The following is a 26,864-nucleotide window of genomic DNA, read 5'->3' as shown; positions in this document are numbered from 1 at the left end:
AAAAAAAAGTGCAGAGAGGCATTCAAGTTAAATGAGAGAGAGAAAATGGATAAATTCATGGGTTCATAAACAATGAATGACCAGTAGGGTAATAATAATCATAATAAATCAAAATAGAGCAGACACGGCTCAAAATTAAACATTTTTGATTGCACAGTGGATAACTGGCTATGTATTCCAGGCAAATTGAGCAGTATTTTAAAGCAAGTGGAATAGCCAATGAGAAACGAGTGTCAGTTTTGCTGAGTACTATTAGTGGAAGAGCATACAGTTGGCCTAAATGTTTGATTTTTCAACCAAGCCAACCAAAATGAGCTTTGCTGATATTATGAAAATAATGCAGGAATATTTAGAACCAAAACCATTGTTGATTGCAGAACACTTCAGGTTTCATAAATGGAGTAAAGGGAGTCCATTTCAGGATATGTGGCCAAATTGAAGAGATTATCTGAGCATTTTCAGTTCAGTGATAGGCTTTAATGATGCAGTGAGAGATTGTTTAATTTGTGGTACTTGACCAGAAGGCACTCAAAAATGGCTACGCACTTACATTTATAAGAACAGTTGAAATAGCTATCTCAATGGAAATAGCAAACAGAAATACAATTAAGTTACAGACAGGAATGAAAGTGAGCGGGAACAAAATTCCAATGGCTAAAGAGAAGCCAGCCTAGCTGAACAAATTGTGTTACCGTTGTGGCAGAGACCCACATACATCAGACCAATGCAGATTTAAAGGCAAAACTTGCAGAAAATGCAACAAAGTAGGATTCATGCAAGGAGCAAGTTGAGCAGACAAAAATGAGAGAACTGCACAGGGAAGAGAGAAAGATAAAAAGTTAGCTGCAGTTTCAAAGAGAGCCCTAGTCTGCATGCAGTTGATGAAAAATCTGATGATCAGGGTGACACAGGACTGAGTAGCCTTGAGATTTACTATGTGGAAACTAATGATAGACAAGAAGTGAACAGTAAAGATATTAAAATTGAATTGAACATACTGGTTTGGCTGTTTCACTCATTCCACAAAATGAGTTTGAACTGCATTTCAAAGATACTGAACTGAAGACTGCAGATATCCAACTAAGAACTTACACTGGGGAAAAGATCTTTCCTGTGGGAATGACATTCAAAACAGTGAAATACAACAACCAATAAACCACACTGGGTTTGTATGTGGTGAAAACAAGAGGGCCAGAATTGTAGGGTTATGATTGGCTGACACAACTACAACTTGATTGGAGATCCATCTGATGCACCATCAATAACTCTCAGAGACATGAGGCGAGATATAGGCTTTTATTGGCTGGAAGAAAGAACAAGCAGCAATTGACATCCACACTACATCCTGGAGACTGAGGCCGGGCTGTGTCTCCAATCGCCTTTATACCTGGGTCTATGGGAGGAGCCACAGGAGCAGTCAGCAGGGGGGGGGGGGGGGGTGTCCAGACAGATATATGTAGTTCACCACACCATCCACAATTTATATACCACATCCCCTGCAATAGAAATAACTGAAGGAATATTAAGAGAACTTCTGGATGATGCCACAACAGTGCTCAAGGATGACAATGGAAAACTCAAATATATCAAGGGTAAAATAATGTTAAATGAAAATGCCCCACCATGTTTTTCGAGCCTGTCCAGTTCCTTATACCATCTGTGACAAAGTAGGCTAGATCACATGGAAGCTAAAGGAATTCTTTACGAGGTTGAGTGGAACCCATGGGCAACACCATTGCTCCCAGAAACCAAGATGAATGGGTCTGTCAGGATCTGCGGTGATTTTAAGTTCACCATCAACCTAGTACTCTAATTAGATCAATATCCTCTGCCCAGGATAGAGGATGTGTTTGCAAATCTTTCTGGAGGGAAACACTTCAGCAAAGTGGACAAAGCCTAGTCCAACCTACAGATGGAGATGGAAGAAGAGTCCCAAGTATTTCTCATAATAAGCACTCACAAGGAGCTTTATCACGATAATAGGAGTAGCGTCTACACTCTGGCAGAAAGCTATGAACCAGGTTCTACCTGGATGACATCATCGCTACTGATGAGAATGACAATGAACATCTTGCAAATCTCAAGTTAGTGTTAAAAAAATTAGAAGATTATAAACTCACAGTATGATTCTACAAGTGAGAATTCTTTAAAGCAAGCAACACTTTCTGTGGTCATACCATTCACACGCAAGGATTGCATAAGTGTGCTGAGAAAATACAAGCAGTGCTGGATGCCTCAAAGCCAATGGATGAGTCACAGTTCTGGTCATTTTTAAGATTTGTCAATGACTATTACAGGTTCCTGCCAAACCTTGATACTGAACTCTTCGCTACAGATCGCAATGTGTGAGGTGGCTTCCAAAAGGCAAAGGAAATTGGTGACGTCAGACACTGTCCTCGCATATTATGATTCACAGCATCCAGTGAAGCTTGCCTGTGATGTCTGTCCTTATGGTATCGGGGCAGTCATGTCACAAGTTATGAATGATGGAAGTGAACACCCTATAGCCTTTGTATCACATTACCTTATAACTGCAGAGAAATATTACACACAGATGGACAGAGAGGCCTTGGATCTGGTTTCAGGTGTAAAACATTTCAACCAGTACGTGTATGGGAGAAGGTTTACCCTTGTTACACTAACAGCAACATCATGAATGTGGAGATGGGCTCAGTTTTTTGGAGGAGACAATTACAAGATCGAATTCAAGAGGACGACTATCATGGAAATGCTGATGGATTGTCCTGTTTACCCTTGGAAAAAGAAATACCTGAAAAAATTACAGAAGAGGACATCCCTCTTGACATATTCTCCCTAATGTAAATCGAAAGTCTCCCAATTGCAGCTGAGATGATTAAAAGGGAAATCAGGAAAGACCCCACTCGATCTCAGGTCTACATGGCCATCCAAAATGGGTGAAGTCTGCAGCACAAACTCCAGTTCCCCCATTTCTACCTGTGCCGGGATGAACATGCTTTTGATGGTGGTTGCCTTATGTGGATATTGGGATATGTTGCACTATCCAAGCTAGGAGATGAAGTGTTGGAGGAGCTACATACTGGTCGTCTTGGCAAAGTCAAAATGAAAGAACTGGTTTGAAACTTGGTTTGGTGCCCTGGGATAGGTAGGCACTGTTCAGAATGCCAACATATTCAGGAGAAAGGTGCCCAGAGCTGTCAGAGCCACTTCTTGCAGTCTCAGAGTCAACTCCTATAACCAACTCAGAGAAGGCCTGAGAACTTGAGGCTGTTCCATAGCCGTGCTTCACCTGCCAAGCAAAGAGACCACACTTGTCAGGAAAGACATTATCTCACAAGAGCAGGAAATCCACCACAGTTGTTTACAATATATATTAATAGGGACCCCAGTTGTTTACAATATATATTAATAATTTAGACGAGGGAATTAAGTGCAGCATCTCCAAGTTTGTGGATAACACGAAGCTGGGCGGCGGTGTTAGCTGTGAGGAGGATGCTAAGAGGATGCAAGGTGACTTGGATAGGTTAGGTGAGTGGGCAAATTCATGGCAGATGCAATTTAATGTGGATAAATGTGAGGTTATCCACTTTGGTTGCAAGATCAGGAAAACAAATTATTATCTGAATGGTGGCCAATTAGGAAAAGGGGAGATGCAACGAGACCTGGGTGTCATTGTACACCAGTCATTGAAGGTGGGCATGCAGGTACAGCAGGCGGTGAAAAAGGCAAATGGTATGTTGGCATTCATAGCAAAAGGATTTGAGTACAGGAGCAGGAAGGTTCTACTGCAGTTGTACACAGCCTTGGTGAGACCGCACCTAGAGTATTGTGTGCAGTTTTGGTCCCCTAATCTGAGGAAAGACATTCTTGCCATAGAGGAATACAGAGAAGGTTCACTAGATTGATTCCTGGGATGGCAGGACTTTCATATGAAGAAAGACTGGATCGACTAGGCTTATACTCAGTGAATTTAGAAGATTGAGGGAGGATCTTATTGAAACGTATAAAATTCTAAAGGGATTGGACAGGCTAGATGCAGGAAGATTGTTTCTGATGTTGGGGAAGTCCAGAACGAGGGGTCACAGTTTAAGGATAAAGGGGAAGCCTTTTAGGACCGAGATGAGGAAAAACTTCTTCACACAGAGAGTGGTGAATCTGTGGAATTCTCTGCCACAGGAAACAGTTGAGGCCGGTTCATTGGCTATATTTAAGAGGAAGTTAGATATGGCCCTTGTGGCTAAAGGGATCGGGGGTATGGAGAGAAAGCAGGTACAGGGTTGTGGTGAACTACATATACCTGTCTGGACACGCCCCCTGCTGACTGCTCCTGTGGCTCCTCCCACAGACCCCTGTATAAAGGTGATTGAGGTCTGAGCCCAGCCTCTCTGTCTCCAGGATGTAGTATGGTGGTCAACCACTGCTTGTTCCTTCTTCCAGTCAATAAAAGCCAATATCTCACCTTTATGTCTCAGAGAGAGTTATTGATGGTGCATCAAGGGTTCTGAGTTGGATGATCAGCCATGATCATACTGAATGGCGGTGCAGGTTTGAAGGGCCAAATGGCCTACTCCTGCACCTATTTTCTATGTTTCTATGTTTCTACAGCAATTAAATCTTTAGGCCTGAATGGGACAACTTAAAATTTACTATGCTGTGGATATCTATATAGTGGTTGTATTATATAGTATACTGTGTATATAGTTGAGATGGATTCTATATTGAGTTGGAGTTTATATTTAGGCAGGAAAGAGAGTAGTGTATTTAATATATCAGTAATATTTGAGTAATATTGTAAATATATTATTTGATTAAGCATTCTTTGTTTAATTAATTCATTATGTGTTATATGTAAAAATATGTGAATGGCATTAGTCATTAGGTTGCCAAGTCATAAGTGTACTTTCACTGAAGGTAAAGAAATGAAGTGTGTCCATTCTCCAGTCTCCCTGTGTTCTTCTTTCGATTACTCCTATGCTTTGGAGTTCCAAAACATAACGCTCTACAATGACAGCACATTACACTGTAGATAAGGGGCCATAAACTGCTCACAATACACCAAGTGCGGTCTGACCAATGCCTTATAAAACCTTAACGTTACATCCTTGCTCTGATATTCTAGTCCTCTCGCAATAAATGTGAACTTTGTATTTGCCTTTCCTTACCATTCAACAACCTCGAAGTTAGCTTCAGGGAACCCTGCACAAGAACTTCCCAAGTCCCTTTGCACTTCTGACTTATGAATTTTCTTTCCATTTAGAAAACATTCTATGCATTATTCCTTCCACCAAAGTACATGACCATACACTCCCCTATACAATATTCCATCTGCCATTTCTTTGCCCATTCTCACAATCTAAGTCCTTCTGCAGACTCCTGCTGTCTCAACACCATCTGCACCTCCGCCTATCTTTGTATTGTCTGCAAGCTTGGCCACAAAGTCAACAATTCCATTATCCAATTCGTTGGTATGCAGAATATTGTAAAATGTAGCAGTCCCAAAATTGACCTCTGCAGATTACCACAAATCTCTAGAGCCATCCAGAAAAGGCCCCCTTTATTCCCACTCTTTGTCTGCTGCCAGTCAGCCAATCTTCTATCCATGCTAGTATCTTTCCTATGTTACCAAGGGCTCTGATCTTGATAAGCTGCCTCATGTGCAACACCTTGTCAAAGGTCTTCTGAAAATACAAGTACACATCCGCTGACTCTCATTTGTCTATCCTGCCTGTCACTTCATCAAAGAGTATGTGAGGCAAGATTTCCCTTTAAGGAAACCAGGTTGTTTCTGGCCTACTTTACCATGTCCCTCCAAATACTTTGAAACCTCATTCTTAATAATGGACTCCAAAATATTGTCAACTACTGACCTGTAATTTCATTTCTTCTGCCTCATTCCTCAATACAGTAAAGAGTAGAATGATATTTGTGATTTTTCAGTCCTCTGCTACCATTCCAGAATCTAATGATTCTTGAAAGATCATTACAATCTCTTCAGCCACCTCTTTCAGAAGCCAAGGGTGTAGTCCATCTGGTCCAGGTGATTTACCTAACTTCAGAGCTTTCAGCTTCCCAAGCACCTTCTCCCTCGTAATAGCAACTACACTCATTTCTGCCCTCCCCCCCAACCGAGTCTCACAAATTTCTGGCATACTGCTAGTGTCTTCCACAGTGAAAACTAATGCAAAATACTTATTAGGTTTGTCTACTATTTCTTTATCCCCCATTACGATCTATCCAGAATAATTTTCCAGCCGACATCCACTCTCTCCTCCCTTTTACTCTTTATATGATTGAAAAAAAAACCTTTGGTATCCTCTTTCATATTATTTCTAACTTACCTTCCCATTTCATCTTTTTTGACCTTATGGTTTTCTTCGTTGCTTTCTGGTGGTTTTTAATAGGCTCCCTATGCACCATCAATAACTCTCAGAGATGGGAGGCGAACGATAGGCTTTTATTAGCTTCAAGAGACCATGATTAGCAGCAAGAAACCACCACACAACATCCTGGAGACTGAGGGAGGAGCAGTGCCTCCAATCGCCTTTATACCGGGGTCTGTGGGAGGAGCCACAGGAGCAGTCAGCAGAGGGGCGTGTCTAGACAGGTATATGTAGTTCACCACACTCCCAATCCTCCCCACTAATTTTTGCTATATTATATGCCCTCTCTTTTCCTTTTCTTCTGTCTTTGACTTCTCGTGTCAGCCATGGTTGCCTCATCCTCCCTTTAGAATACTTTTTCATCTTTGGGAGGTATCTATCCTGTGTCTTACGAATTGCCCCCAGAAACTCCAGCCATTGCTGTTCTGCCACTAACCCTGATAGTGACCCCTTGCAATCACTTTGGTCAGCTCCTTTCTCATAACTCTGTAATTGCCTTTACTCCACTGTGCTACTGGCACATCTGACTTTATCTTCTCTCTCTCAAACTGCAGAGTGAATTCTGTCACATTATGATCACTGTCTCTAAGAGTTCCTTTACCTTCAGCTCCCTAATCAAATCTAGGCTATTACATAATACCCAGCCCAGAATTGCCATTCCCCTAGTCGGCTTAACCTCAAGCTGCTCTAAAAAGCCGTCTCATAGGCAACAGCAACCTGATTTTCCCAATCTACCTGCATAGTGAAATCCCCCGTGGCTATTGTAACATTGCCCTTGTTACAAGATGTGCCTTCCCCATTCCTTCTCAGTCCTAAAGAAGAGTCTCAGACCAAAGTGTTGACTGTTTATTCCTCTCTCTGTATGCTGCCTGACCTGCTGAGCTCCTCCAGCATTTTCTGTGTGTTGATTTTTGTTATGTCTGTGCAACTACATATCAATTAAAATAAATTCACGCCGCAGAGAGTGAGGTTAATAATGTATTCACATTGCAGGGAGAGAGAGAGAGAGAGAGGATCAATGTGCATGTGTAGACAACAGATCACTGCCCATAGGTAAGTTATTAGTCCATACATAGTGCTAACGGGAGTCATTGATCTAAAAGACTAACTTTTATCTATCTCCCAATGTAATTTATATCCCACATCCTAGCTGCAGTTCAAATACTATCAGGGTCTTTATATTCTTGCAGTTTCTTAATTCTACCCAAAAGGATTCCACATCTTCCAATCCTATGTCACTTCTCTCTAAGGAACTGATTTCATTTTTTACCAAGTGTCAGCTCACCCCCTCTGCATATCTGCCTATCATACAATGTGTATCCTTCGATGCATCCTTCTATAGATGTAGCATGGAGAGCATTCTGACAGGCTGCGTCACTGTCTGGTACGGAGGGGCCACTGCACAGGACCGGAAGAAGCTGCAGAGGGCTGTAAATTTAGTCAGCTCCATCTTGGGTACCAGCCCACAAAGTACCCAGGACATCTTTAGGAAGCAGTGTCTCAGAAAGGCAGCGTCCATTATCAAAGACCTCCAACACCCAGGGCATGCCCTTTTCTCACTGTTACCATCAGGGAGGAGGTACAGAAGCCTGAAGGCACACACTCAGTGATTCAGGAACAGCTTCTTCCCCTCTGCCACCCGATTCCTAAATGGACATTGAACCCGTGAACACTACCACATATTTTTAATATATATTATTTCAGCCTTTTGCATGATTTTTAAAATCTATTCAATATACGTATACTGTAATTGATTTACTTACTTATTCATTATTACTATTTTTTATTTTTGTTTTTCTGTTCTTTTATATTATGTACTGTATTACATTGAACTGCTGTTGCTAAGTTAACAAATTTCACGACATATGCTAGTGATAATAAATCTGATTCTGATTCTGAAGCTCCCAAGTATAATCTTCTTTCATAAATGACTCAGTGATGCCCACAATGTCACACCTCTGAATCTCTAACTATGCTACAAGATCATATACCTTATTCTGAATACTGTGGGCATTCAAATATAACTCCTTCAGTCCTGTATTCATCACCCTTTTCGATTTTGCCCCCCATGCTAGACTTCAGCTCATCACACTGACTGCAATTTTGCCCTATCATCAATCTGTCCTTCCTCTCTGTCTCAGTAAACAATCCATCAATTTGTATACCAACCGTCCCGTCTTCAGTCTGATCACTCCAATTCCCATCCCCATGCCAAATTAATTTAAAATCTCCCCAGCAGCTCTAGAAAACCTGCCTGCAAGGATATTAGTCCCCCTTGGGTTCAGGTTTAACCCATCCTTTTTGTACAGGTCGTACCTGATGCACCATCAATAACTCTCTCTGAGACGTGAAGTCGAGATATCGGCTTTTATTGACTGGAAGAAAGAACAAGCAGTAGTTGACCACCATACTACATCCTGGAGAATGAGGGCCGGGCTCAGGCCTCAATCGCCTTTATACCGGGGTCTGTGGGAGGGGCCACAGGAGCAGTCAGCGGGGGGGGCGTGTCCAGACAGGTATATGTAGTTCACCACATTCACCCCCCCCCCTTTGTTTTAAAAGAGAGTCCCCATGGGGCGAAGTTTCTTACAAGTATATTTACAGGTTAAGTCTATCAGGTGGTCGAATCTGTCGCTGTGATCTACGTAGCACCGGCTGTGATTGCACCGGAGACGGTGGTTGTGCTGGTTCCGGCCTAACTGGAGGTGTCAGCCCACTAGGCGACAGTGATCTCTCATGCGTGTGCGAGGCGCCTGGTATATGCGCGTACGAGACGCCCGGTATAGGAGTGTCGTGAGGAGTCTGTGTAGGGCTCGGTGTGCGCGGTGTCACCTCGGGTACAGGGTTTATAGTTACCGTGGAGTGTTCAGGGTAGTGGTCTGCTGCTCCTGCGGGCGCCAGGTCGCGGACGGAGACCGTGTCCTCCCGCCCATCAGGTAAGACCACGTAAGCATACTGGGGGTTCGCATGTAGAAGGTGAACCCTCTCGACCAGCGGGGAGTATTTATTACTCCTCACATGTTTCCGGAGCAGCACTGGCCCTGGGGACGTCAGCCAAGCCGGTAGGGTGGTCCCAGTGGTAGACTTCCTGGGAAAAGAGAATAGGTGCTCATGAGGGGTGGCATTGGTGGACGTGCATAACAGGGAGCAGATAGAGTGGAGTGCCTCAGGGAGGACTTCCTGCCATCGAGAGACTGGCAACCCTTTTGACTTAAGGGCTAAAAGTATGGCCTTCCACATTGTGGCATTCTCCCTCTCCAACTGCCCATTTCCCCGGGGATTATAACTCGTGGTCCGACTAGTAGCAATGCCCCTAGCCAGCAGGTACTGGCGCAGCTCGTCACTCATAAAGGAGGACCCTCTATCACTGTGGATATAGCAGGGATATCCGAACAGAGTGAAGAGCTGGCGCAGGGCTTTTATGACGGACGTGGTAGTGGTGTCGGGGCAGGGGATGGCAAAGGGGAACCACGAGTACTCGTCGATAATATTGAGAAAGTAGACATTGCGATCGGTGGAGGGAAGGGGGCCCTTAAAGTCAACACTCAGTCGCTCAAAGGGGCGGGTGGCCTTGATAAGTTGTGCCTTTTCAGGACGGTAGAAGTGCGGTTTGCACTCAGCGCAGACTTGGCAGTCCCTGGTCATCATCCTGATGTCCTCAAGGGAGTACGGCAGGTTCCGGGCTTTCACGAAATGGTAAAATCGGGTGACCCCTGGATGGCAAAGATGTGCATGGAGGGCGTATAGCTGGTCGAGCTGTGTGCTGGCACATGCTCCCCGGGATAGGGCATCAGGGGGCTCATTCAGCCTTCCAGGCCGGTACAGGATATCATAGTTGTAGGTGGAGAGTTCTATTCTCCACCGCAAAATTTTATCATTTTTGATTTTGCCCCGCTGTTGGTTGCTGAACATGAATGCAACTGAGCGCTGGTCGGTCAGCAAGGTGAACCTCTTGCCGACGAGATAGTGCCTCCAGTGCCTAATAGCTTCCACTATGGCCTGGGCTTCTTTCTCCACCGCGGAGTGCCGAATTTCAGGGCCTTGAAGGGTACGAGAAAAGAATGCTACTGGCCTGCCTGCCTGATTGAGCGTAGCAGCAAGCGCAAAATCGGAGGCGTCACTCTCTACTTGAAAGGGAATGGTCTCGTCCACCGCATGCATCGTTGCTTTGGCATTGTCCCCTTTAATGCAGCTGAAGGCCGCACAGGCCTCGGCAGAGAGGGGAAAAGTGGTAGACTTGACCAGAAGGCGGGCCTTGTCTGCGTAATGGGGGACCCATTGGGCGTAATAGGAAAAGAAGCCCAGGCACCGTCTGAGGGCTCTGAGGGTGGTGGGAAGAGGGAGTTCCAACAGGGGGCACATACAGTTGGGATCAGGGCCAATGACCCCGTTCTCCACGACATACCCAAGGATAGCGAGTCGGGTGGTTCCAAACACACACTTGTCCCTATTATAAGTAAGGTTCAGGGCTTCGGCCACTTGGAAAAATCGTTGGAGGTTGGCGTTGTGATCCAGCCAGTCGTGACCACAGATGGTGATGTTATCCAGATAGGGAAATGTGGCCTTCAGTTGGCACTGGTCCACCATCTGGTCCATTTCCCTCTGGAAGACCGAGACACCATTTGTGACACCGAAGGGGACGCACAGGAAGTGATAGAGCCTGCCGCCCGCCTCAAAGGCGGTGTAGGGGCGGTCCTCTGGGCGGATGGGGAGCTGGTGATAAGCAGATTTCAGATCTATTGTTGAGTACACCTTGTACTGAGCTATCTGGTTGACCATATCCACGTTGCGAGGTAGGGGGTACGCGTCAAGCTGCGTGAACCTATTGATGGTCTGGCTATAGTCCACGACCATCCTATTTTTCTGCCCGGTCTGAACAACAACCACCTGGGCCCTCCAAGGGCTTGTGCTTGGCTCAATGATCCCCTACCTGAGCAGCCACTGCACCTCTGACTGAATGAAGGCCCTGTCCCCCACGCTGTACCTCCTGCTTTTAGTTGCCACAGGTTTACAGTCGGGGGTCAGGTTGGCGAACAGCGGTGGGGGAGGGATCTTGAGGGTGGAGAGGCTGCAAGTGGTGTCAGTAGCGCAGCCGTTGGCATGGTGTTGGGTGGGATGTGTGGTTCGGTGTGTGTGGTAGTCAGTAGCGGGGTATATGACGAAGCCCCACAAAACTGAGGATTCCTGACAGTGAGTGGTGGGAGGGGCCCGTCATATGCCATAGTCACACTTTCGAGGTGGCTCTGGAAGTCCAGCCCCAATAGCACAGATGCACACAGTTGAGGCATGACCAGTAGCGCAAAGTCCCGATATTCTGTGCCCTGCACCACCAATGTCGCTACACAACCCACCTGGATGTCTGTGGAATACGACCCAGAAGCCAAGGTGACCGTCTGGCTTACCGGCCGTGTCACGAGTCCGCAGTGTTGCACTGTATCCGGGTCAATAAAACTCTCAGTGCTGCCCTTGTCAAACAGGCAGCTAGTCCTGTGCCCCTCCACCAGGATGTCCATCATTGACCTTGCAAGCTGGTGTGGGGCGCTTTGGTCGAGGGTTACGGTGGCCAGAGTTGAACCGCCGTCTTGGTGCCCGGTAAGCACCAGTGGGTAAGGGGCAGGGCATGTTGGCGCTGACAAAGATGGCTGCCACCATCCGGGCAGGCAAGATGGCGGCCCCCATGCCTCACACGCAGCGCTGCCCGACCCCGCTCGTGGTTTAGTCTTACAGACCTTGGCGAAATGGCCCTTCTTCCCACAGCTGGAGCAGGTCGCTTCTCGGGCCGGGCAGCGTTTTCGGGGGTGCTTTTCGAGTCCGCAGAAGTAACACTATGCGGGGTTGCAACTGGCAGCAGCTGTGGTCGGGTTCGGGGAGTTCGTGGAATCGCGACTGGCAGCGGTGTTGGTGAATTTGCTCACAGGAACCGGCAGCGGCAGGGTCTGAGGTGTCCACGGAACCGGCGGGGGATCGCGTGGCTGGACAGCGTCAGCGTTGTGCAGAGCAGCCTCCAGCATGTCAGACGTCTCGATCGCTGAGCGTAAGGTAAGATCGGCATTTTCCAGCAGCCGCTGGCGCACGTACACTGACCTGATTCCTGTAACGAAGGCGTCTCGTACCAGGAGCTCTGCATGCTGTTCCACCGTGAGAGTTTTGCAGTCGCAAGTTCGCGCGAGTGTCTGTAGGGCTCGGAGAAACTCAGCGCTCGACTCTGCAGGCCGCTGTCATCGCGTAGCTAAGCGATGTCTTGCATAGACGGTGTTCACCGGCCGCAGGTATTGTCTTTTGAGGGCGTCCAGTGCCCTTTGGTAGGTCGACAGGTCTCTGATAAGTGAGTAAACTATCGGGGTGACCCTCGAGAGGAGAATTCTGTGCATAACAGCGGGTTCAGTTGCACGAACCTCCTCCAAGTATGATTGGAAGCATGCAAGCCAGAGTTCAAAGGCAAGAGCTGCTTCAGGGTCTTGGGGGTCCAAATCCAATCTTTCCGGACGTAAAATGCTTTCCATGTTTTAAAACTTCCAGTCAATAAAATTGATGCACCATCAATAACTCTCTCTGAGACGTGAAGTCGAGATATCGGCTTTTATTGACTGGAAGAAAGAACAAGCAGTAGTTGACCACCATACTACATCCTGGAGAATGAGGGCCGGGCTCAGGCCTCAATCGCCTTTATACCGGGGTCTGTGGGAGGAGCCACAGGAGCAGTCAGCAGGGGGCGTGTCCAGACAGGTATATGTAGTTCACCACAGTACCTTCCCCAAAAGGGATCCCAATGAACCAGCAATCTGAAACCCTATCCCCTGCACCAATTCTTCAGTCACTCATCCATCCGTACCATCCTATTCCTGCTCTGACTAGCACGTGGTAATGGGAGTAATCCAGAGATTACTACCTTCGAGGTCCAGCTCTTCAGTCTCTTCACTAACTCTCTATACTCACTGCGCAGGACCTTTTCCCCTTTCTACCTATATCATTGGCTCCATTGTGCACCAGAACCTCTGGCTGCTCACCTTCCCTCTTCGGAAGCCGTTCTGAAACATCCTGGACCCTAGCACCTGGGAGGCAACATACCATTAGGGTAAACACGAGAAAATCTGCAGACACCATCCAGGTGTCTCTTTCACGACCACAGAACCTCCTGTCTGTCCTCCTAACTATAGAGTCTCCCATCACCATCGCTCTGCCTGACTTTATCCTTCCCCGCTGAGCCTCAGAGCTGCCCACGGTGCCACTGGCCTGGCTGCTGCTGCTGTGCCCTGCTGGGTCACCCCCCCCCCCCCCACTCAGCAGTGTCCAAAGGGGTATACCTGTTTCGAAGGGGGATGGCCACACTGACTGTTTACTCCCCTTATCTCTTCTGCTGGTCGCCCATCTACTACCTGGAGCCTGCACTCCGGGTGTGGCCACCTCAGCAAAAGTCTCATCTCTCAGGTTTTCAGCCTCCTGGATGATCCTGAGCACATCCAGCTCCAGCTCCAGTTCCTTGCCCCTGTCAGTCAGGAGCTGCAGTTGGATGCACTTCCTGCAAATGTAGTCATCAGAGACATTCAGATACCCTGAAATCTCACAGGCAGAGCACTGTCTTAACTACCAGCCTGTCTACACTTGTTATATCCTTAACTTCTCAAGCTAAATTCTAACCTGTGCAGCTTCTCGCCAAAGCCTGGCCACTGTAACACTGGCCAGCTCCAACAGTGGCCACTCCGCCTACACCTTGCTTTTTTTATTGCCCCTGCCAAGTGCCTAAGAGATCGTTATGATTGCAGCCCTCTGAAAAGTTCAGAAAGGCCCTGAGATCTTCTTAAACCTCCCACTGCCTCATCAATGAATGACTTCTCACCATGACGACAGCCTGCCAAAAAGTTCTGAATGGTCCCGAGCTCTTCTTAAAACTTGCATTGTCTCACCAAAACTTACTTCTCACAATGGATGCAGCCTGCTGAAAAGTTCTGAAAGGCCCCAAGCTCTATTTAAACCTCATGCTGTCTCACCAGCAAACGACTTCTTGGGATGATTGCAGCCTGCCGAAAAGGGTGCATAAATCTGTATTACTGAATCAACCCAACTTTTACTTAGGTCATCAGCATGGTATCCAATGTATCCATTTCTTTCTGGTACTGTTCTTCTTAATGGTTATTTAGTCATGTGTTCTTTCCATTTCCATTCTTCTGGCCAATAATGCCATTGTCTCCCCCTGCCTGCGGTTTTCTCCCAAACCAATATTCATTTCTGATCATTGGGTCATAAGGCATACAGCTTAGGAACATCCCTTCTGCTTAGAAACACTGACAATCAGTCAACCATTTGTACTGATCCAACATTACTTCCCTCACAAGTGCAAGAGAGTACCACTATTCCCAAAGCCCAAAGTATCCAGCAAGTTTGAATGAAGTTGATTTAATGGTGTCCATAATACACCATTTTACCATCCTATTCTACTTGTTATATGCACTGATGAGGTTTTAAAGGTTGCCTGCTAGAAGCTAAATCAGGGTGGTAGGTTCGTTATTGTTTTTTGTTGCTTTTACTGATGTAAACGGTGATGTCATAAGCTGTGGAATGAATTAACTGTTTATGAAATGAAGGCCAGCATTACTTGAGATGAAAATAGTTTTTAAAATAGCTTTGAGCACTTTTGTTTGAGAAGACAGTTCAGGAATTCTGTCACGTTTCAAGGCAAACAACCAAGACAACAGTTATGTAGTTGGCTTACTTTCAGCACATCTCCAGCCACTCCAGTGAATCAGAATGAGGTTTACTATCACTGACATATGCCATGAGATTTGTTGTTTTATGGGAGCATTACAGAGCAAAACATAAAAATTCTCTGAGTTGCAACAAGAAATATGAAATATAACCAAACAAGCAAATATATAAATAGTGCAAAAAAAGAGCAAAATAGTGAGTGTTCAGGGGCTCATTCGGAAATTTGATGGAGGACGGGTAGAAGTTGTTTCTGAAACATTGAGTACATGCCTTTGGGTTCCTGTGCCTCCTCCCTGACAAGAATGCATATCCTGGGGGTGGTGGGGATCTGAATTTTGAGGTTAGTGCCCTAGTTGGAACTCACTGAAGTTACAACCTTCAGCAATTTTTTTCTGATCCTGTGCATTGGCCCCAGTACAGAAACCAGGGTCGGAGCAGTGTTTAGACAGTGATGTGGAGGTGGGAGGGTGGTGTGATCGGGTCAGGTGAGGGATGTGGGCCCAGTAGAGGTAGTGGAAGATCACATTGATAGCTGCAACAAGGGCTGAGAAGGTAAGTGAGAATTGGTGAGCAGACAAATTGGGTTTTAATGTCGGGGAAGGGGGCTTTTGATGGCTCAGGTAATTGACTCCATCCTACCTTTCACGAACTCTCCAAAGGTTTGTCTATCTAATAAGAGCTTCACCTGAATGAGAAACCATCTCTTTGTGTGACTATGCCGCAGCTCACATCACACAAAAGCTTTTAGCAGGAAAATGTCCAACTTTTGTTGAACCAACATGTCTTTACCTTCTTGTGAGCTATGCAGCCTTAATGAAATTGTTGAGGATGTGGGTTGGTGGAGGGGTTGAAAGTGTCCATTTAAGAGGGAAGAGCACAGTTCAGGTGGGGTGCAGAGCCTGTCATCCCTTTAAATTCTCTGCAAGATTGTAGGAGGACTGCCTGGAGACCAGACAAAGTTGGATTTTACTTAGTTTTGTTTCAGTTCTGGAATACAAGCAGGGTACTCCCTTTCCTCTGTGAATTGTTAAAGATTTAATGTACTGATTGTTCAGAATAATTTTACTATTACCCAGATAAGAAACACATACACCACGTTGTTAGCAGAGGCAAACACAATTTTTATCAAGCACTGATTTGATAAGAAAGAAGTGACAGCTGTGGTAAAGAACTTTGGCTTTAGCCCAGAGGCTTGATGGAAAATAACTTGCATCTCACTAGCTCACAGAGTCAATCATTTTCACAACAACTTTCAATTGTGAAAAAAAATTCTTGGAAATTACTGAAATGAAAAACCAAAAATTTCACCGAAACTACCTTTCCAAATCTCTTTGCTGTTAATGTGATATATTAACTATTGTAACACAGGACATGTGGGGCAAATGAAATATCCACCGCAAGAAAGGGACAATAGAGCAAAAATATTGTTGACCGTTGGACAAATATTGGCCAAGATGTTTGAGATAACTTTCCAATTCTTTTTCATGGGATGGAATTATTTTATATCCACTGAACTGTGGACTTGTGTTTAGTTTTTATCCGAAAGGCAGTACTCCTGACTGTGCAGTAGTCCCTTACTGCAGAGCAGGATATTTGTGTAAGAAATCTTAAGATCTGCTTGACTTCACTAAGCAAAGAGCATACAGCCTAAGGTCAGGCTGCAAACCACAGATGTATTGAACATTAAACAGGTAACCGAACAATTCTTGATGCAATGTTTATAAAGTACAATTACTAAAATAAGCTCTATTAGTAGAAGCAGAGGAAGCCATAGAGGCAAGCTTCATAATTTTCTACATGTGGTCAAGAGGTCCAAGAAATCCCCTCAGAAGAATTGGGACCAGGAATTATCTTCACAAGAGTTAGGTCTGCAGAAATCCCATAACTACTTACACCCTTCTCGACTGCAAGATCCTTGTGGAACTTCCTGATCCTATAGAACCCTCAGTTTCAGTAAGTCCAGTGCCGAAGAACAGCTGCTAATTCCAATTCAGTCATCGGTTCTTCTCTCAGGAAACTGACTGCTGACCCAGTAATTGTGGCAACCAGATAAACTCCTCACAGTTTTATTCCGCCACTTTATTCCAGCAGGCTTGAAAGCAGCTAAACCCGCTGGCGTTCTATCACAGTGAGTAAATTTTACACCTTGTGTGCTTTAGATAAGCGCTCAACGAAAGAGAAACAATGGTAGATGGAAGAGCCCTAGCATGTGAGATTATCACTATTGTTTGCCGAGGGCAAAACACCAGCACAATCCAACTAGATGTGTGCATGTGTTCTAAAATTTACAATACACACACTTAGTGATTTAAATTTCTGCTTTTCTTGCATGTGCACAAAATGTTAAAGAAACATTGCCCTTGAATCCTGACTAATAGTTAACACCATAAAAATACAATTAATGCATGCATCTCAACTGTTGTGAGAGATTAAACTGTACAAACTGACTGTTGACTTCCCTTCATTGCAACAGTTTCTAGACTACAAAAAAATTTCTTTGGCTGGAGAGGGTTTGAGGTTGTGAAAGAAACTAATTAAATAGAAATTGTTTCTTTGTTTAGGTAACGAACCTCACTACCTCCCAAACGGATTGTTGATCATCCTTGCACTTTACCTCCGGATCATCTGCTGTGACAGATACCCCAGAGATTTTATTTGCTCTGTCACTGTTCCACATTCTGTCTAGGCTCCACTGGGTCTGGGATCTGGCTCGGGCATTTCCACATCTGAAAGAAAGCTACAATAACATTTGAAGAACAAAATTTTAAGCTTATTAATGTAATTTTGCAAAACTTAGTGGCTGATATTTCAAGCTCACACCCAAATGGCCGTTGAGTCATAGAATGCCACCAAATGTTTCTCAGTTGTATCCAAATAATGAGAAACCAATTGTAAAAAGTTATGATAACAATAATTATCTGTGAATTGATATTGGCTCCTCCCTCTCTCCCTGTACTGTTATTCCTGAAACATGGAAAAGCACAATTGACCCAACTTGATGCCAACCAGCCAATTTCAGTGACAGACCCTACAAACCAATACAAAAAGCCATGAATCTTCTCACTTACTCAGGGATTTCCACAGTACTTCATATTCATCAAAATATTTGAAATGTTATTGCATGATTCTGATGATGATTCTAAAAATCTGCATAAAAGAGCACAACTTTTCCAGACAACCTAATTTTTTTATTTGAAGACTAGACCAGTTTTAACCTAGGAAGTACAACAACTAATTTCCACATTGCAAACTCCAACAAACTCCAAAATGATAACAACCCATATGACTTGCCCATGCAGTGCTGAGAGAAGAACAAATATGGCTCAAAATTGATTCAAAATAGTGGAGCCTGGGAGAAAAAACAGGGCCCCAGTTTAAGACCAGATTTTAGGGACAGGACTTTCAGCAGCATGGTACTGCAATGGGCTGCCAAACTGAACGTTGGCACTCACATCTGGAATAGGATTTCACCTGGCATAAAGGCAAGAGACTATCTCCAGAGCCCCAGCTGACAGCGCACACTGTAGTCCAGGAAATTATTAGCAGCTGACCAATAACACTAAAAGTCACTCTGCTTGGAAACAGACCAAAATAGATTAATGCCTTATGAAGGACAAGGTTGCTATTTTCACTTTGGACAATAGTACAAGACAGATTATATTTAGTCACCCACTGATAACATCACTTCCAATTTATATTCCTATGTTTTGGCTTAATGAATCATCTTCATTTCATTCCAAATTCTTCCATTCCTTTGATTTACCTTTCCTGTGAAGACTTTAGGTTCCCTTGGCCAGGAATATGGTGACTGCCATCTCACAGAGACCTGGGTTAAAATATAAATCTTTGAGGATGTAGTCACCTTTCAATTCCCATCCTCCCCATAATGTCATTAACCTTTCCTGCTCACCTATTCACATTGTCATACGTTAAGTATCAGCTTTATCAGGAGAAGGTCATGTTATGACCTTGAAACCTCCCTGGGCACTGAATCCTCAATTTCTTCACTTGAATACCCCAGTCAGTTTGGATTGCAAACATCTCCTCGACAATCATTATCGGCACAGGTGCACCACAAGGCTGTGTGCTCAACCCTCTGCTCTACTCACTTTACACTGACGAGTGTGACACTTAGCAAAGCTCCAAAACCGTATTTCAGTTCACTGACATTGGCCGAATCAAGGATGGTGATGAATCAGCATATAGGAGGGAGATTGAAAATCTGGCCGGGTGGTGCCACAATGTCAGCAAGACCAAGGAGTTGATTACTGTAAATAGGAGGAGACCAGAGGTTTATGAGCCAGTCCTCATCATGGGATCGGAAATGGAGAGTTAAATTCCTTGACGTTACCATTTCAGGGGATCTGTACTGGGTCAAGCTCATAAGTATAATTAGAAAAAAGCATGTCAGTGCCTCTCCTTTCTTGAAGTTTGTGAAGATTCAGCATGTCTTCTAAAACTTTGACGAATTTCCATAGATAAGTGGTGGAGAGTATACTGACTCAACATAATGACCTGGTGTGGAAACACCATGCCCTTGAATAGAAAAGCTTACAAAAAGTAGTGGATACGGACCAGTCTATCATGGGTAAAGTCTTCCCCACCATTGAGCACGTCTACATGGAGCGCTGTTACAGGAAAGCAGCATCTATCACCGAGGGTCCCCAACATCAGGGCCAAGCCTCTTATTGCTGCTGCCATCAGGAAGGAGGTATAGGAGCCTCTGGATCCACATCATCAAGTTCAGGAAGAGTTATTACCCCTCAGCTATCAAGCTCTTGAACCCAAGGGAATAACTGCTCAAGTTCACTCACCACAACAAGAATGTAATGCTGAGGCTATATATGGTATTAGTCAGACTGCACTTGAAATATTGGGAGCAGTTTTGGTCCCGTTATCTAAGAAAAGCTGTCCTGGCATTGGAGAGGGTCCAGAGGAAGTTCAGGAGAATGATTCCAGGAATGATTCCAGGAAGGCATTATCCTGCCTTCACCCCATAACCTTGGATGCCCTGACTAATCAGGAAACTATCAGCCTCTCTTTAAATAGACTCAGTATGAGGAGTGTTTCATGGCTCCATGTCTGTACTTGCTGGAGTTTAGAAGAATGACGGGGATATCATTGAACTGTTCCCACAATCAATGAACTCACTTTCAAGGACTCTTCATCACATGCTTTCAATAATTATTATTTATTTAATATTATTATGTTTTTGTTATTGTTTTGTGTTTGCACAGTTTGTTGTCTTTTGCATGTTGGTTGTTTGTCAGTCTTGTGTGTGGGTTTTCATTGTATTTACTGTGAATGCCCACAAGAAAATGAATCTGAGTCTTGTATATGGTGCCATATATGTACTTTGATAATAAACTTACATTGACATTCGGACTTTGAAGTAATGAGGAAAACCTCAGTGCATCACCTGCCCCTTATATGGATCAGCCCTTTCTGTCGCTGATCTTTAACCGGCATCTTGTTCTCATAAACACTTGTATATGCTAAGCTTTCAATCAGCGTAATGGTATTTTTTAAACAAGCTATGGGTAAGCATATTACCTTCTTATACTAAGTCCCCTATTTACTTTTAGTTAAACATATGCAAAAAAATTAAAGATATTTTGTCTGCGCACAATGAATTCGAGTAGAATGTTCTTCAGATCCAAGAGAGTTGAATAGTCTGAAAGTTCAATTTAGAAAAGGGTAAAACCATAAGACCAGGCTATTAGTCCGTTTGGCCTATCGAATCTCCTCTGCCATTCCATCATGGCTGATTTATTAACACTCTCAAACCCATTATCCTGCCTTCACCCCATAACCTTTGATGCCCTGACTAATCAAGAAACTATCAGCCTCAGCTTTAAATAGACTCAGTGACTTGGCCTCCACAGCAGTTTGCGGCAATGTATTCCACAGATTCACTACCATCAGGCTAAATAAACTCCGTCTCATCTCTGCTCTAAATGGATGTCCTTGAGTCTATTCTAAGGCTGTGCCCTCTGTTCCCAGACTCACCTATTACAGGAAATATCGTCTCCACATCCACACCATATGGGTCTTTCAATATTTGAAAGGTTTCATTGATATTCCCTTCATTCTTCTAAACACCAGCAAGTGCAGGCACAGAGCCATGAAACATTCCTCATAAGTTAATCCTTTCATTCCTGGAATCATTCTCCTAAACTTCCTCTGGACCCTCTCCAATGCCCAGACAACTTTTCTTAGATAAGGGGACCAAAACTGCTCCCAATATTTCAAGTGCAGTCTGACCAATGCCTTATAAAGCCTCAGCATTGCATCCTTGCTCTTATATTCTGGTCCTCTCGAAATGAATGCTAACATTGCATTTGCCTTCCTTACCATCAAATCAGCCTGCAAGTTAACCTTCAGGGAGCCCTGCACAAGAACTCTCAAGTCCCTTTGCAGTCACCTCAATCATCAGCAAATGCTCTGAGAGGCTGGTCAAGGACTACATCTGCGACATGCCACCACCCACGCTGGACCCCTACAATTCGCCTCCTGACACAACCGATCAACAGACGATGCCATAGCCACAGCACTACACACCGTCTTCACTCACCTGGAGAAGAGGGATGTTTATGTTAGAATGCTGTTCTTGGTCTACAGTTTAGCATTCAACACCATAATCCCTCCCCGCCCTCCCCCCCCCCCCCCCAGGTTCAACAAAGAGCTCAGAGACCTCGGCCTGCAAAAGCCTTGTGCAACTGGATCCTGGACTTCCTGTCAGGTCGCCGGCAGGTGGCAAGAGTGGGCTCCCTCACCCCTGCCCCTCTGACTCTCAACACAGGAGCTCCCTAGGGCTGTGTCCTAAGCCCCCTCCTCTACTCCCTATACACCCACGAATGTGTTGCCAAGCATAGCTACAATCTGCTGATCAAATTTGCAGATGACATGACATTGATAGGCCTCATTTTCAACAATGATGAAAAAGCCTACAGAGGAGAAGTCAACGCCCTAAAACAGTCATGCCAAGAAAACAACCTCTCCCTCAGTATAGAAAAAAGGAAGGAGTTGATCGTGGATTTACAGAAGGAATAGAGACAAGCCAGCCCCTATTGACATCAATGGGACTATAGTTCAGAGGGTGAGTAGTTTCAAGTTCTTTGGTGTACACATCACTGAGGATTTCACCAGAACTGTACATACTGGCTGTGTGGTGAAAAAAGCACAACAGCGCCTTTCACCTCATATGGCTGAAGAAATTCGGCATGAGTCCCCAAATCCTCAGGACTTTCTACAGGGCACCACCAACAGCATCCTGACTGGCTGTGTCACCGCTTGGCACAGGAACTGTACTACCCTCAATCGCAGGTCAATGCAGACAGTTCAGCACATCTGTGGATGTGCATCCTCTATTCTGCACATTTACAGCAGCAGGTGTGTAAATAAGGCCCAGAGGATCATCAGGAACTCCGGCCAGCCCAATCACAAACTGCTTCAGCTGCTTCCGGCCAGGAAGCTCCAGGACAGCTCCAGGACCAACATGCTCCAGGACAGCTTCTTTCACCAGGCCGTCAGAGTTATCGATGCACACTGATCTTATGGCATATCTGACTATACACACATGTATACAAAACAATTACGTATACAATCTTAGTGTTTGGATCATACCCTCCCACATTTCCCTTCCTTATTGCTTGTACACAGCAACAGAGAAGCAACATAAAGATATTCACTTCTTCGGATGTAAGAAATAAAATAAACTGTAAATACAAATATCTCAGATTTTTGAATTTACTCCCCATTTAAAAAATAGTTTTGATTCCCTCTACCAAAGTGCATGATCATACACTTCCCTGAACTATATTCCATCTGCCACTTTTTTGCCCACTCTCCCAATCTGTCCAAGTCCTTCTGCAACACTGCTTCCTCAACACTACCTGCCCCTCTACCTATCTGCCCCTTTACCTACCTGCCCCTCTACCTATCTTAGTATCATCCACAAACTTGGCCACAAAGGCATCAATTCCATCATCCAAGTCTTGGAGATAGAATTTGAAAAGAAGCAGTCCCATCACTGACCAATATGGAATACCACTAGTCATCCGGCAGTCATCCAGAATAGGGCCCCTTTAATTCCAACACTTTGCTTCCTGCCAGTTGGACAAACTTTTATCCACACTAGTATCTTTCCTATTAAACCAGGGGTTTTTAGCTTGTCAAGCAGTCTCATACGCAACATCATGTCAAAGGTCTTTTGAAAATTCAAGTAAACAACATCCACTGACTTCCTTTGTCTATCCTGCTTGTTATTTCATCAAAGAATTCCAACAGATTTATCAGGCAAGATTTCCTTTTACGGAAATCATTTTATCACGTGCCTCCAAGTACCCTAAAACTTCATCCTATTAAATGATTCCAACATCTTCCCAGCCACTGAGGTCAGGCTAACTAGCGATAATTTCCTTTCTTTTGCCTCCCTCCCTTCTTAAAGAGTGACATTTGCAATATTTCAGTCCTCTGAAACCATTCCAGAATCCAGTGATTCTTGAAAGATTATTATTAATCCCCCCACAATCTCTTCAGCTACCTCTTTCAGAAGCCTGGGGTGTAGTCCATCTGGTCCAGGTGACTTACCCTTCTCCAGACTCTTCTGCTGCTCAAGCACCTTCTCCTTAGTAATAACAACTACACACATTTCTGCCCCCGGCTCTCGAGTTTCTGGTATACTGATAGTGCCTTCCACAATGAAGACTGACACAAAATACTTGTTAAGACCATCTGCCATATCTTTGTCTCTCACATTACTACCACTCCAGTGTCATTTTCCAGTGATCTGATATCTACTCTCATCTCTTTTTCACTCTTTATAGATCTGAAAAAAAACTTTGGTATCCTCTTTTTATAGTATATGCTAGCTTACCTTCATATTTCATATTTTGTCTCCTTTTGCCTTTTTAGTTGTGAATCCTCTAAATTCCCAATAATTTTTGCAATATTTTATTGCCTTTCTTTTCTTTTTATGATGCATTTGGCTTCCCTTGTCAACCATGGTTGCCTCTTCCTCCCTTTAGAATACTTCTTCATCTTTGCGATGTATCTATCCTGCACCTTCTGAATTGACCACAGGAACTCCAACCATTGCTGTTCTGCCATCACCCCTGCCAGTATCCCCTTCCAATCAACTTTGGCCAGCTCCTCTCATTCCTCTGTAATTCCCTTTGTTTCACTATACTACTGCTACTTCTGACTATAGCTTCTCCGTCTCAATCTACTGCACTTGGTGAATTCCATTATATTCTGATCACTGTCATCTCTGAGTTCCTTTACCTTAAGCTCACTAATTAAGTCTAGTTCATTACACAACACCCAATGCAGAACTGCCTTTCCCCTCACGGGCTCAGCCACAAGATGCTCTAAAAAGCCATCTCATAGACATTTCACAAATCTCCCCTCTTGGGATTCAACACCAACCTGATTTGCCCAATCTACCAGAATATTCAAATCCCCCGTGGCTTTTATAACAATACCATTTTTTGTGCCTTTCCATTTCCTGGTGAAATTTGTACCCCACACCTTTGCGTCTATATATAATTCCCATCAGTCTTTCTACCCTTGCAATTTCTTAACTCTACACCAAAGGATTTTACATCTTCTGATACTATGTCATTTCTTCCTAAGGACTTAATTTCATTTTTTACCAACAGAGCCACCCCACCCCCTCTGTCCTTTTGATACAATGTCTCGAAATGTGTTGGATGTTAAAGCTCCCAGCTATGATATTCTTTCAGCCACGACTCAGTGATAGCCACAATGTCATACCTGCCAGTCTCTAACTACACTGCAAGATCATCTACCTTGTACTGTTAGCATTCAAATACAACACCTTCAGTCCTGTATTCATCGCCCTTTTCAATTTTGCCCCCATGTTACACTTCAACCCATCAAACTGACTGCAATTTTCCCCCTATCATCTGCCTGTCCTTCCTCACAGTCTCACCATCCACTGCATCTACGTGTATAACAGCTGCCCATGCTCAACCCTATCACTCCCATTGCAATACCCCTGCCAAATACCCCTAGGACCTACCAGAGATAAAACAGGAAACGTGCCTGGAGTCGAGGAGGTAGTGGGGGGCCTTAATGAAAATTTTGCTTCCGTATTGACCAGTGGGAGGGACCTCAAAGAATGTGAGGTTATCATAGGTCAGCTAATATGCTGGAACATGTCAATGTTATGAAAGAGGATATGAAGAAGCTTTTGAAAAACATTAGGATAGATAGGTCCCCACAGGCCAGGCAGGATATATCCCAGGTTACTGTGGGAAGTGTGGAGAGAGGTTGCTGCACCTTTGGCAATTATCTTGTGCACCTTCTGGCCACAGGTGTAGCACCAGAGATTGGAGGTGGTGAAAGTTAGTCCTTTGTTCAGGAAAGGTAACAGGAATAATCCTGGGAATTATAGACCAGTGACTCTTACTTCAGTGGTGGGCCAACTATTGTAAAGGATTCTTAGAGACAAGATTTATAAGCATTTGGAGGAGCACAGTCTGATTAAGGATAGTCAGCATGGCTTTGTGACAGCAGGTCACAGCCTGAACCTCAGGAGCCTGAGTGAATACTTTGGGAAAGTGATAAAACTAATTGGAATTTGGAGGAGGAATTTCTTTAGCCAGAGGGTGATGAATCTGGGTCTTTTTTTTTGCTATGGGTGGCTGTGTCATTGGGTATATTTAAAGCAGAGTTTGATAAGTTTTTGATTAGCAAGGTCATGAAATGTTATGGGAAGAGGGTAGGAGAATGGTGTTGAAAGGGAGAGCAAATCATCCATGATTGAATAATGGTGCAAATTCAATGGGCTGAATGGTCTAATTCTGCTCCTATATCTTATGGTCTTATAAACTGATAAGAGGCATAGAGTGGACGTTCAGAGTCTTTTTTTCCCCCCAGAGCAGCAGAGGCTAGTATGAGAGCAAATTTTAAGGAGATTGGAGGAAACTATTGATCTTCAAGTAGGTTAAAAAGTTAGCACAGCTTCATGGACTGAAGGACATGTACTGTGCTGTACTGCTCTATGTTCTATGCTTTATGATACAGACAAGAAATTAAAAAGCATAATTTTCTCTAGAGAGCTTGGACTGAAAGCAAGAAATTGCTGTCACAAGATTACTGTGAGCAGCAGTTTTACTAGCATTGAATTTTTGAGTTCCAAGCATCCAATCCTCACCTTGTGCACATTTAGCAACATATATCAGTTACCTCAACGTTACCTGCAGAGAAGAGGTGCTTTAGTGATGACTTTCTGGTCTCTAAGTATTTATGATTCTGTAACAGAGCTGTTTGGAAAATTCCCAAAATTCACCTGCTTTATTTTGGAAGGGAAGATTCCCCACACAGAATTTAAACATCAAAAGTACTGGATTTAGGACATTGTAGAGAATCATAGGAAACCATGTTAAGATCAGGATTTTATATTATCGCAGTTTTTGTCATGAAAACGCTTGACATTCCATTAATAAAACATAGTTACTTGTAGCAGTCAGAGTGGGAATGCTGAGGGAAGGGGTTACTTCTCCTGTGGTCACTTAAAATAATTCTCCTTAATGCAGAGCCAGCCTTCAAGGCTCAGGAATAGGTGTTTGTCTTCTACAATCCACACTCTCCTTGTTTGTTTTTCCGTCTATCTCCACTGGGACATACGCAGTGTTTTCCTGTTGAGGAGGGGCAGCAATTCAAATAGAACACAATACACTGTAGGCATGCCTTACGAATTATTTCAAATAGTCCTCTGCAATGAATATCTGCCTTATGACGCATTTCATTTGTTTCATAGGACCAGCCAGTTTC

At 44.3% G+C, this 26,864-nt stretch overlaps 1 long non-coding RNA gene across 2 annotated transcripts in view; it reads right to left on the bottom strand.

Annotated features, from left to right (window-relative positions):
* The window catches only part of LOC140727861 (uncharacterized), a 48,667-nt gene that overhangs the window by 12,482 nt on the left and 9,321 nt on the right, over positions 1–26,864 (bottom strand). Inside the window, exons 4-5 of one of the 2 annotated variants that reach the window (XR_012098954.1) lie at positions 9,216–9,447; positions 1,340–3,268 (exon numbers count right to left, since the gene is read on the bottom strand). The exons of the other annotated variant lie outside the window; for it this stretch is intronic. This is a non-coding gene — a long non-coding RNA (uncharacterized lncRNA). Of the gene's footprint in view, positions 1–1,339; positions 3,269–9,215; positions 9,448–26,864 lie in introns of those variants that run through there. 2 annotated transcript variants of the gene reach the window in all.

The sequence above is a fragment of the Hemitrygon akajei genome, chromosome 5 (assembly GCF_048418815.1).
Source record: "Hemitrygon akajei chromosome 5, sHemAka1.3, whole genome shotgun sequence".
NCBI classification, from domain to species: Eukaryota; Metazoa; Chordata; class Chondrichthyes; order Myliobatiformes; family Dasyatidae; genus Hemitrygon; species Hemitrygon akajei.
This window is presented reverse-complemented; position numbering and strand designations above follow the sequence as displayed.